The sequence below is a fragment of the Rhinoderma darwinii genome, chromosome 3 (assembly GCF_050947455.1).
Source record: "Rhinoderma darwinii isolate aRhiDar2 chromosome 3, aRhiDar2.hap1, whole genome shotgun sequence".
NCBI classification, from domain to species: Eukaryota; Metazoa; Chordata; class Amphibia; order Anura; family Rhinodermatidae; genus Rhinoderma; species Rhinoderma darwinii.
The window spans coordinates 267,889,470-267,902,925 of record NC_134689.1 but is presented as its reverse complement, the minus strand read 5'-3'; the positions used below and the strand labels follow the sequence as shown (position 1 = coordinate 267,902,925).

The window sequence follows — 13,456 nt, the reverse complement described above, 5'->3', positions numbered from 1 at the left end:
GGAAAAATAAAAAATGTTATGGCTCTAAGGCCTCATTTACACGAGCGTGTGCGTTTTGCGCGCGCAAAAAACGCTGCGTTTTGTGCGCGCAAAAGGCACTTGGCAGCTCCGTGTGTCATCCGTGTATGATGCGCGGCTGCGTGATTTTCGCGCAGCCGCCATCATAGAGATGAGGCTAGTCGACGCCCGTCACTGTCCAAGGTGCTGAAAGAGCTAACTGATCGGCAGTAACTCTTTCAGCACCCTCGACAGTGAATGCCGAACACAATATACACCAACCTGTGAATAAAAAAAGACTTTCATACTTACCAAGAACTTCCTGCTTCCCCCAGTCCGGGCTCCCGGCCGTTGCCTTGGTGACGCGTCCCTCTCTTGTCATCCGGCCCCACCTCCCAGGATGACGCCGCAGTCCATGAGACCGCTGCAGCCTGTGATTGGCTGCAGCCTGTGCTTGGCCTGTGATTGGCTGCAGCTGTCACTTGGACTGAACTGTCATCCCGGGAGGTCGGACCGGAGTTATCGGTAAGTCAGAACGTCTTTTTTTTTTTACAGGTTCATGGATTTTCGGAGCGGAAGTCACTGTCCATGGTGCTGAACCAGTTTAACGCTTTCAGCACCGTGGACAGTGACTGTCTCCTGACGTCGCGTACCCGAACATTTTTTACCGGTTTCGGTCAAAACGAGTTTGGCCGAACCCGGTGAAGTTCGGTGCGCTCATCTCGAATTTGACACTCCGTTTGGATGTTTGTAAACAGAAAAGCACGTGGTGCTTTTCTGTTTACATTCAGGAGTTTGACAGCTCTTGCGCGAATCACGCAGTTCGCACGGAAGTGCTTCCGTGCGGCATGCGTGGTTTTCACGCACCCATTGACTTCAATGGGTGCGTGAGTGCGCGAAAAACGCACGATTATAGAACATGTCGTGAGTTTTTTTCTGCGCACACGCGCTGAGCGCAATTCACGCATCGTCTAAACTGCCCCATTGACTAATATAGGTGCGTACGACATGCGTGCAAAGCACGCGCGTCGCACGCGCGTATATTACGTTCGTGTAAATGAGGCCTAAGGCTGGGTTCACACGACCTATTTTCAGGCGTAAACGAGGCGTATTATGCCTCGTTTTACGTCTGAAAATAGGGCTACAATACGTCGGCAAACATCTGCCCATTCATTTGAATGGGTTTGCCGACGTATTGTTCAGACGACCTGTAATTTACGCGTCGTCGTTTGACAGCTGTCAAACGACGACGCGTAAATGGACTGCCTCGGCAAAGAAGTGCAGGGCACTTCTTTGCCACGTAATTTGAGCTGTTCTTCATTGAACTCAATGAAGCACAGCTCAAGATTTACGAGCGTCTCAGACGGCTCGCAAAATGCGAGGAGGAGCATTTACGTGTGAAACGAGGCAGCTGTTAACAGTCTGTCTTTTCACACGTAAATGCCTCTCATCGTGTGAACATACCCTTAGGGCTCAGACGAACGGGATATACGTCCGTGCAACGCGCGTGATTTTCACGCTCGTCGCACGGACCTATATTAGTCTATGGGGCCGTGCAGACATGTGCGTGATTTTTACGCTACGTGAGCCCGCAGCGAAAAGCTCACGACATGTCCGTTCTTTGGGCGTTTTTCGCACATCACGCACCTATTGAAGTCAATGGGTGCGTGAAAATCATGCATGCCACACGGAAGCACTTCCGTGGGACGAGCGTGATTCGCGCAACAGCTGTGAAAAGGATGAATGAAAACAGAAAAGGCCCACGTGCTTTTCTGTTTACAAACATCCAAACTAAGTGTCATAATGATGGCGGCTGCGCGAAAAGCACGCAGCCGCGCATTATACGGGGCTGACACACGGAGCTGTCAAGTGCCTTTTGCGCGCGCAAAACATCGCGTTTTTTGCGCGTGCAAACCGCACATGCTCGTGTGAATCCGGCCTTAGAAGGCAGGGAGTGAAAAACAATTAAAATGGCTTTGCTCCAAAGGGGTTAATATAGTTTGGGTTTCGGGATCCCAATGTATCGCAGCCAAACATATGCCTGGCACATTGACGTGGCTGTGGAAAGTGTTTACTAGTGTATACTCCGACAGTGCACCACGAACATAGTGTGACTCGAGCCTAAGGGTATGTTCCCACGGCTTAGTTTCGGCCATTTTTCGGGCCGTAAATGGCCGAAAAGCTGCCTAAAAATTGGAAGCAGAACACCTTCAAACATCTGGCCATTGATTTCAATGGGAAAATGGTGTTCTGTTCCGACGGGCCGTTTTTTTACACGGCCATTTTTAAAAAGGGTTGCGTAAAAAAAGACCCCGAAAAAAAAGTGCATGTCACTTCTTGAGCCATTTTGGAGCCATTTTTCATTGACTCTATAGAAAAACAGCTCCAAAAACGGGCGTAAAAAACACTGCAAAAAACGTGAGTTTGCTTAAAAAAACAGCTGGACATAAGGAGCAGTTTTCCCTTGAAAACAGCTCTGTATTTTCGGACATTTTTTAGTAAGTGTGTGCACATACCCTAAGGGTATGTGCACACACACTAATTACGTCCGTAATTGACGGACGTATTTCGGCCGCAAGTACCGGACCGAACACAGTGCAGGGAGCCGGGCTCCTAGCATCATACTTATGTCCGATGCTAGGAGTCCCTGCCTCGCTGCAGGACAACTGTCCCGTACTGAAAACATGATTACAGTACGGACGTAATTAGTGTGTGTGCACATACCCTTAGAGTGTTCAGATTCACTGACAACAAGGAGAGATCTTGCATACGTGTTTCCTATATGATGAATACGTTTTATTTACATAAACCTGAAAAAGCCCTTTTGTTTTCCAGGAGTAGAAAAAGGGGGTTGCTTTCATTCCAAGAAGACTGTCTATCAGTCTTGTGACACTTCAATACCAGACACAGCCCATGGACAAGGTTGGTACTATTTCTAGGGGGAAGAAGCAGACCCTTTTTTCTAATTATGGACATTCCCTTTAGGCCACGTTCAGACGTGGAATTCTCCAGCAGCCGTTTTTTACATTTGTTTCTATACATTTTTAGGAAACTTAGTTGGGACGTTGTGGAAAATAACTGCGGAAATTAGGCTGCGGTGCAGAATTTTCTCTCCGCAGCATGCACTGTGCAATGCAAAAACTGGAATCTGTGGCAAGTCCGCTGTGATATCTGCAACGTCTAAATTACCTGTCAAATGTTGGTGCAGATTCATTGCGAAATTCCCAAATCTGCACCAACAATTGCAGCGGAGAAAATATGCCACGTATCAACGTGGCCTTAAAGGGGTTGTCCCAAGTTGACTCAAATTTTTTTTTTAAACATTCTAAGCAGGAAATGAATTTTAAAACATTTGCTGTTAAAAAATTTTAAAAATTCATTTCCTAAGTGCCTTTTTTTTACACTTGATAACTCAGCAAGTGCTGGTTATCTTTTCTAAAAAGGGGCGTGAGCAGCTCGATGTCAATCAAGCCGCTCCGCTCTGCAGTGTGCGCGCTCCCGATGTTGCTAGATACTGTAGTTCTAGCAACATCGGGAGAATGTTCGTCTCAAGCGGGCATGGTAAACCCGATTGAGACGAACTTACCGTGAATGTCATCAACCCTACAATACACTACACTACACTACACTACATTCACCCCGTTTCGGCAAACAACTTCTCTCTCCCCCCCTGTCACTACATGTAATTTGTGTAGCCGCCGCATCAGCACCCGGCGAACAACTAAAAATATATAAAAAAAATAAACTCACCTAAGACGTTCTAACGGCGCTCTGAACGGTCCCGTCACTTGCCATCTTCCTTCTTCTTGGCGCCGCTCGCATTCATAGTAACAATGCGTTGTGGCGCTGATGACGTAATCATATCAGGCACACGTGATTACGTCATCTGCGCCCACCGCTATGTTATTGTGAATGGGAGCAGTAAGAAGAAAAGTGACGGGACCTTTCAGCTCTTCGTGGGAACGTCTTAGGTGAGTTTATTTTTGTATGTATGTTGTCATGTATGTGTATATTTGCATGTATGTATGTATGTATGTATGTATATGTATGTTTTCTTGTATGTATGTTGTCATGCTTGTATGTGTATGTATGTTTGCTTGTATGTATGTTTGCTTGTATGTATGTTTGCTTGTATGTATGTTTGCTTGTATGTATGTTTGCTTGTATGTATGTTGTCATGTTTGTATGTGTATATGTGCATGTATGTGTATATGTGCATGTATGTTTGCATGTATGTATGTTTTCCTGTATGTATGTTTGCATGTATGTATGTTTTCTTGTATGTATGTATGTATGTTGTCATGTTTGCATGTGTATATGTGCATGTATGTTTGCATGTATGTATGTTTGCATGTATGTATGTTTTCTTGTATGTTTGTATGTTGTCATGTTTGTATGTGTATAAGTGCATGTATGTATGCATGTATGTTTGCATGTATGTATGTTTGCATGTATGTTTGTATGTATGTATGTTTGCTTGTATGTATGTTTTCATGTATGTATGTTGTCATGTTTGTATGTGTATATGTGCATGTATGTTTGCATGTATTTATGTTTTCATGTATGTATGTTTTCATGTATGTATGTTTGCTTGCATGTATGTATGTATGTTTTGCTTGTATGTATGTGTGTATGTTTGCTTGTATGTATGTTGTCATGTTTGTATGTGTATATGTGCATGTATGTGTATATGTGCATGTATGTTTGCATGTATGTATGTTTTCATGTATGTTTGCATGTATGTATGTTTGCATTTATGTATGTTTGCATGTATGTTTGCTTGTATGTATGTTTTCTTGTATGTATGTTGTCATGTTTGTATGTGTATATGTGCATGTATGTTTGCATGTATGTATGTTTTCATGTATGTATGTTTGCATGTATGTATATTTGCATGTATGTATGTTTGCATGTATGTATGTTTGCATGTATGTATGTTTGCATGTATGTATGTTTTCATGTATGTATGTTTGCATGTATGTATGCATGTATGTTTGCATGTATGTATGTTGTCATGTTTGTATGTGTATATGTGCATGTATGTTTGCATGTATGTATGTTTGTTTGTATAAATGTCTGTATGGCCATGTATGATACTGTCTGCTGGCGCCCTGTATCTAAGCCAACTTTGCCGCAGACTTTTATACATGGTATAACAGTCAGTATCACACATGAAAGTGAAACTAAGCCTACGACATGTTTTATTTCATTTTTTTTCTTATATTTTTGATTTTTTACAGGTTTGGTGTTTGGACTACTTCGGTTTCGAGGACTACTTAGATGACGCTTTTTTTTCATCAATAAAATGGTTAATGAGGGTTGTGTTGGGGGTGCTTTATTTCAATAAAATATTTTATCTATATCTTTGTGTTTTATTTTCAAGTTTTATTACTATCACTTTAGTAATGGCCGCTGTCTGAGTGACAAGGTCCATTACCAAGGGGAGGCTTAGTGTTAGCCGGTACAGAGGCTAACACTAAACACCATTATTACCCCAGTACCCACCACCACCAGGGGTGCCGGGAAGAGCTGGGTACGATCCAGTACCCGACCATCTGTTGTGATGGTCGGGCCCTGGGGCGGCCGCAGGCTGGTATTATGAGGCTGGGAAGGGCCAAAAACAGTGGACCTTCCCACCCTTGTAATGCTAGGCTGCTGCTGCTGTGTTGTATCTGGCTGGTTATAAAAATGGGGGGGACCCCACGTCATTTTTTTTTATTATTTATTTATTATTTTTATTAAAAAGACATGGGGTTCCACCCAATTTATCATAGCCAGCCACAAACACAGTGTTATTAGCCTGGGAATGTACTAAACCAGTGGCCCCTCCCACCCGTGTAATGCCAGGCTGCTGCGGCCTTGTATATGGCTGGTTATTAAAAATGTGGGGGACCCAACGTCTATTGTTAAATTTAAAAAAAAAACGACGTGGGGGTCCCCCACATTTTTATAACCAGCCCGATACAACACAGCAGCAGCAGCCTTTGCTTTACAAGGGTGGGAAGGTCCACTGTTTTTGGCCCTTCCCAGCCTCATAATACCAGCCTACGGCCGCCCCAGTACCCGACCATCACAACAGATGGTCGGGTACTGGATCATACCAAGCTCTTCCCGGCACCCCTGGTGGTGGTGGGTACCGGGGTAATAATGGGTGGTTAGTGCTAGCCTCTGCACCGGCTAACACTAAGTACCGCCTTTATAATGGACGCTGTCAATCAGCCAACTACCATTATCTAGGCACTAATAAAGTTTGAAAAAAAAACACAAAGACAATTTTTTTTATTGAAATAAGAAATCCCCAACAAAACCCTCGTTAACCATTTTATTAAAATTTTCAAAAAACGTAGATCTACGCAGTAGTCCAACGAATCGAAGACGTAGTCCAATTGGTACATCAAAATCTGAAACAACATAAAAAAAAGTTATCAATGTGAACAATACCGATACTTATACTCACCTACACACACACAAACAACCACACACAAACATATACACAAACACATATAAACACACACCCATATATTACATAAACACATACACACAAACATATACACAAACACACACAAACACACACATATACACACAAACACATGTACACAAACACCCATATATACACAAACACACAAACATATACACACAAACATATACACAAACACACACATATACACAAACACACACACATATACACAAACACACACATATACACAAACACACAAACATATACACATGCACAAACACACCCATATATACACAAACACACACACATAAACTCCAAAAAACACACATATACACACAAACCTATACACAAACACATGTACACAAACACACAAATATACATATACAAAAATACACAAACATATACACACAAACATATACACATATGCACAAACACACCCATATATATACACACACACACACACACACACACACACACACACATATACACACAAACATACGTACACAAACACACCCAAATATACACAAACACACATACACAAACACACACACACAAACATATACACAAACACGCCCATATATACACAAACACGCCCATATATACACAAACACACACATATATACACAAACACACACATATATACACAAACACACACATATACACAAACACACACGTATACAAAAACACACACAAACATACACACAAACCTATACACATATGCACAAACACACCCATATATACACAAACACACACATATACACACAAACATATACACATATACACACAAACATATGTACACAAACACACCCATATATACACAAACACAAACCCACACATATACAAAAACACACACACACACACAAACATATACACAAACACACCCATATATACACACACATATACACACACACCCAAATATACACAAACACGCCCATATATACACAAATACACCCATATATACACAAACACACACGTATACAAAAACACACACAAACATACACACAAACCTATACACATATGCACAAACACACCCATATATGCACACACACACACATATACACACACACCCAAATATACACAAACACGCCCATATATACACAAATACACCCATATATACACAAACACACACGTATATAAAAACACACACAAACATACACACAAACCTATACACATATGCACAAACACACCCATATATACACAAACACACACATATACACACAAACATATGTACACAAACACACCCATATATACACAAACCCACACATACAAAAACACACACACACACACACACAAACATATACACACAAACATATACACAAACACACCCATACACACACACACACATATACACAAAAATATACACAAACATATACACATACACACAAATACACCCATATATACACTCACACATAAACACACACACACACACAAACACATATACACAAACACACCCATATATACACAGACACACACACACACACAAACATATACACACTTGACTTACCTTTAGCGGAGCGCAGACTTCTCCTTGCGACGGGTGCCTTCCACTGCATCTTCTGCGCATGCGCCGAGAAGCGCCGAGACGCGCGTTCACGAGCAAATGACATCCTCTGCTCAGGACGCAGAGGATGTCATTACGCATGCGCGGCCACCGCTAAAGGTAAATAGCGGTGGCCGGGAACCTAGGCAACGAGCAGGATACAAAGAGGGACCGACCGCAACTTCAATCAACGATATCAAGAAAACGACATCGCTGGACGACGGACAGGTAATTAGAATTCTTCTTATTTTTACATGGGGGAGCTTTATAGCTCCATTTATCAACTTGGGACAACCCCTTTAAGGGACACAACTAGTATTAACAATACATACATGCATAAACACCAGTCACAGATTTGCTGATCTAAGGGCTCTTTTACATTGGCAAATTATCGGGCAAACGAACATGCCCGTTCGTGATCATTGCCCTGTGTACACATGGCAATGATCCGCTGATGAACGAGCAACGCTTGTTCTTCGGCTGGTCGTATGGTTTCTCTAGCAGAAAATAGTATCGTTGCCGGCAGCACATCTTCCTGTGTGAAAGTGGAGATGTGCTGCCAAAATAAAAGAAATGTATGGGGACGAGCGATCGTAGTAATGATCGCTCGTCCCCATACATAACCAAGCATTGCGCCTTGTGAAAGGAGCAAACGAGCGCCAATCAACTAGCTGTCTCGATGATCGGCGCTCGTTCTCACAGCCAAAATGGACCGGTGTAAAAGGACCCTAAGTTGCCATGGTCTATATTTATGCATATACCATGATTGCTTGGTGTTTGTTACATAGTAGTTACATAGTTACATAGTTAGTACGGCTGAAAAAAGACACATGTCCATCAAGTTCAACAAAGGAAATCGTTATCTTAACATAGAAAAATGCTCTCTAAAATAGCTGAGTAAAAGTGAAGTGAAAATAACAAAGTTATTTGCAGGCATCAAAACCCATGAAAGTACAATACAAGCCGAATATTCTTCTTCTGAGACCTACTATAACTATACAAAAGATTGACAGGGAAATGACTGTGAAATGTCTTTGTCTATAAGTACCTAACAGTAGCAGAAGACACGGTTGCTATGGTGCCCATCAAATATTGTCTACTTACCTATTGCTCTCTCACCTGTCACTTTCCTGCAAAGAATTATCCGGTTCACTGTTAATATGTTTTTCTGAACTGGATCCAATAAAATCAGGAAAAGATGTCATTTGGTCTGGCCCCAAAATGATAGAAATGCCAATACAAATGCAATCGTCCCAATTATGGGCAAGTTGAAAATCTGTCAAGAAAATGGTCACTGAGTTTAGGAATTTGATTATTTTCCAATTAGGCCCTGATACAATCAAAATAATGGTAGATCTCAATCAGTTTAGTTCCTAACATATATGGTCAAGCTGGACACTATTTCTATTACGTCTCTGCTGAGTCCAGGTTATGTGTGTCCAGGTTATACCAATTGTATGGCCCTGAGATATTGAGTACTGAAAAAAATCTCTCTTTCATCAGGAAAAAAGCTCTGTATACAAAGCAGAGAAAATAATATAGGGGACCTTTCAGATTGTGCCCCTAATGAAATAAATAAAAAATGCAAATATACAGTAAGTCCCTCAGTTGTCTTCTATGTGAAATATTTTATTCAGTCATTTATGAGCTTTAAAGAAATGTTGCATTCCCAAAGGTGACAGCAACTAATGGCCACTATTAGGGTATGTTCACACGGCGGGGGTCCGTAACGGCTGAAATTACGGGGATGTTTCAGCCTGAAAACATCCCCGTAATTTCAGCCGTACCGGCATGTGCAGGCGCTTGAACGCCGCGTCAATTACGGCCGTAATTAGCGCTGCTATTCATTGGAGTCAATGAATAGCGGCTCCAATTACGGCCAAAGAAGTGACAGGTCACTTCTTCTACGCGGGCGTCTATTTACGCGCCGTCATTTGACAGCGGCGCGTAAATATACGCCTCGTGTGAACAGACAAACGTCTGCCCATTGCTTTCAATGGGCAGATGTTTGTCAGCGCTATTGAGGCGCTATTTTCAGACGTAATTCGGGGCAAAAACGCCCGAATTACGTCCGTATATAGGCCGTGTGAACATACCCTTAAAGTGCCGACAAGGTTGTCATGTAGCCTCAGGGCTCTGTACAACTTCTTATCCAGAAGTGCATCCAAAAGAAAGGAAAGGCATAAAGAATAGACTGATGCACCTTATTTCTTTTGTGTCCACTCATGTGTTTAGCTAAAAAAAACAGGCAAAAACTGCAACAAAAATGCATGTGTAATCCTGGCCAAAGGCTGGATTCACACACAGCATTTTGCTGTGTTTTTGTGATTTATTTTTTTATTGCGTTGTTAAGGCCAGGAACACGCACACACACACACACACACACACCAGTTTTGTGGCTGTTTTTGGCTCAGTGCTTTGAGCCAAGAACAGAAGTGGACACAAAAGAAAGGAGATACGTCAGTCTTTTCTTTATAACTTTTCTTCCTTTTGGATCCACTTTGGGCTTTGGCTCAAAAAACTGACAAAAAAAACTGCATCAAACTGTGTGTGAGAGCAGGGGCGTAACTAGGAAAGACTGGGCCCCATAGCAAACTTTTGACTGGGCCCCCTTCCCCTGGGTGCCACACATAGCCCTGCCTTGTAGATAGAGCCCCCCTGTAGATTGTGCCATACAGGCTCCCTGTAGATTGTGCCATACAGCCCCCCCTGTAGATAGTGTTACACAACCCCCTTGTAGATAGTGCCATACAGCTCCCCTTGTAGATGGTACACCCCACCTCCCCGCTGAAGATAGTGCCCCCACCTACGCTTGCAGATAGTGCCACACAGCCCCCCCTGTAGATAGTGCCCTCCAACACCCCCTTGTAGATATTGCTCCCCACCTCCCCCTTGTAGATAGTGCCATACAGCTCCTCTATAGATAGTGCCCCCACCTCCCCTAGTAGATAGTACAAAACAGCCCACCCTGTAGATAGTGCCCCCCACTTCCCCCTCATAGATAGTGCCATAGAGTTGCCCCTGTAGATAGTGCCCCAACCTCCCCCTTGTAAACAGTGCCATACAGCCCCCCTTGTAGATAGCACCCCCAAACACATAAAACAAACATTTATACTCATCTAGGCCCCGTTCCCACGACATACTGAACTGCTCCACAGCATCCCCAACACCAACGGGATCCTTGCGTAGGCCGGTGTGATCCAGTAACATAATCATGCCGGCCTGCGCAGGGATACTGTCCCTGCACCTGATAGGCTGCAGGCTGAACTGTAGCCTAGTAAATGTGTTCAATAGTATCTGCATCCTAAGGACGCAGATTATATTGAATGTGACGTCGCTATGGAATGTGGCTACTAGCGGTGCCCGCCGGCATGGGATCCCTCATGCCGCGGGTCTCCCATAGCAGGCGCTATGGCTGCTACAGCGCTAGCTACGCCACTGTGTGTGAGTGATACTGGCCTAATGGTGTTTTTTGAAGTGTGTTTTTTAGATGTTACATTAAGACTATAGGGAAATATAAATAATGTAATATAATGTGTTTTGGATTATGGCGTTTTTGAGGCAATTTTGCAGTCGTTGGCGTTTTTTTCTAAATTGCATCATGCTCCGGGAATGGTGTTTTTTTTTGCCATTTTCCCATAGTCTTCTCTATAGGACTTAAAAAATGGCAGAAAAAAAAAAGCATGTACAAAATGACACCAAACTAAAAGTTTCATCAAAAAGGCTATAAAATGCGCATGTTACATTTTAATATAGCTGTGGTTTTTAGAAGTGTTTTTTTAATGAAGTTACAATTGCCACAATGGCACGAGATACAAAACAAAATTGTAAAACAAACATGTATAACTCCAACGGATGCCTCTGATTGCGAGCAATTTTTCGCCTATTAACTCCCATGTTAAAAAATCTATCCGTCTAACATATACATATTTTTAGTGGATGGCTGTGACGGATGCAATTTGTTGGCCATCTGTTGCTCATAGACTCCCATGTTAATAAAACGTATATTTTTAACGTATACGTTTTTTTACTGGATGGCTTGATAATGTATTGAATTGGTATTAAGGGTGGACACATCTGCAATATTTTGCTTACATGATGCTATTAGCTGGGAAGTGCTGGGATCCAAAAAGATGTCAGGATCATAACAGCTCTGCATGCCTGACCGTTCGCAGACTTGAAGCATCTCAAATCTGACATGTGAATAATTAGATGTCCATCATATTTCTCAGAGACCCATCTGACAGGAGAGATGTCTGTAGAAATTAAGTCCTACCTAGTGTTTAGGATAAAAGTGCTTTTTGAATATCTATAAACCTTAATGTTTGTACGACTATAGGTAAAAGAGAGGATCTAAGAAAAGAAAAAAGCTTATGAGATGGTTTCCATAGCAGGCCCCCGATGTACAATGTACTCTTTAATGTATACATCAAATACCTTGGAGAACAGACAGAAGCTGCAGCGATGAGCGCGTTTGGTACGTAGAGCGCGCGCTCTATATGTTTATGTTATCTGCCTGTTAGCACTTAGTATGATGCAGTAACACATTTGTGGAGATAATTGGCACTGCAGGAAATGAGACCTGATTATCTCCTCACGTTCCCACTGACATTCCCGCCATTCTCCCATTACTCTTATATCTTCATCATTACCCCTGGAAAGAAAGCACTTGAGGTGTTGTCGCCACTCCAGCCGCCTTCCTCCCATCTGGTTGTGTGGCGCACGTTTGTCAGGTGATGATGATGTACTTGTAAGCTTTGATCTTGTAGCACTTGCCTCTGCAGCCTGTGCTTGGCGGATATGTGTTCCCAGTATTAATAATCCCCTCTTTCGTGACATGATTTAATAGAGCAGCGGCTGCGTGATTTCCATACCCGCTAGTAAATGAAAGATAGCAGCAGTCACTAGCTCTTTATGCATTATGTACTGACAATGTTGTAGCCGCTGGCTCATTAGAATTATGATGTTTTCGCACGTGTTCATTGACTATACATTAACCTTGATGTTTTCAGGATAGCATTCAGCGCATCAAAGACTTTTACGCAGCCTCCTGCTTTAGGCATATACAGGTTTCTGGTTTATATTAATTTAATTTGTAAATGTACCAAAGAGTGAAAAACACTAGATCCTGTCTGGAACATGAGTGCCTGGGATGAGAATATATTACATATGGTGTGCATAGACATTACATATATTTTCCATTTTATTATCATTTGTACACATGTTAGGCCGCGTTCCCACGGGTCGAATACGACATGGAACCCGCAGTACATTCCGTTTGAAAAAAAGCACCACGTCGTGGTGCGTTTCTTCGGACAGATTTTCCGTTGCAGATAGCAGCGGTACAAACCCTTATACTTAGGGCTTATTCAGATGAACGGGATATACGTCCGTGCGACGCGCGTGAAAATCACGCGCGTCGCACGGACCTATATTAGTCTATGGGGCCGTTCAGACATGTG

The 13,456-nt window shown here is 42.6% G+C and overlaps 1 protein-coding gene across 5 annotated transcripts in view; it reads right to left on the bottom strand.

The window, feature by feature from the left end:
- The window catches only part of APBA2 (amyloid beta precursor protein binding family A member 2), a 473,299-nt gene that overhangs the window by 448,818 nt on the left and 11,025 nt on the right, over positions 1 to 13,456 (bottom strand). The window contains exon 2 of one of the 5 annotated variants that reach the window (XM_075857892.1): positions 9,099 to 9,270. The exons of the other annotated variants lie outside the window; for them this stretch is intronic. The gene's annotated coding sequence lies outside the window, so the exon portion shown is untranslated. The remainder of the gene's footprint in view (positions 1 to 9,098; positions 9,271 to 13,456) is intronic. 5 annotated transcript variants of the gene reach the window in all.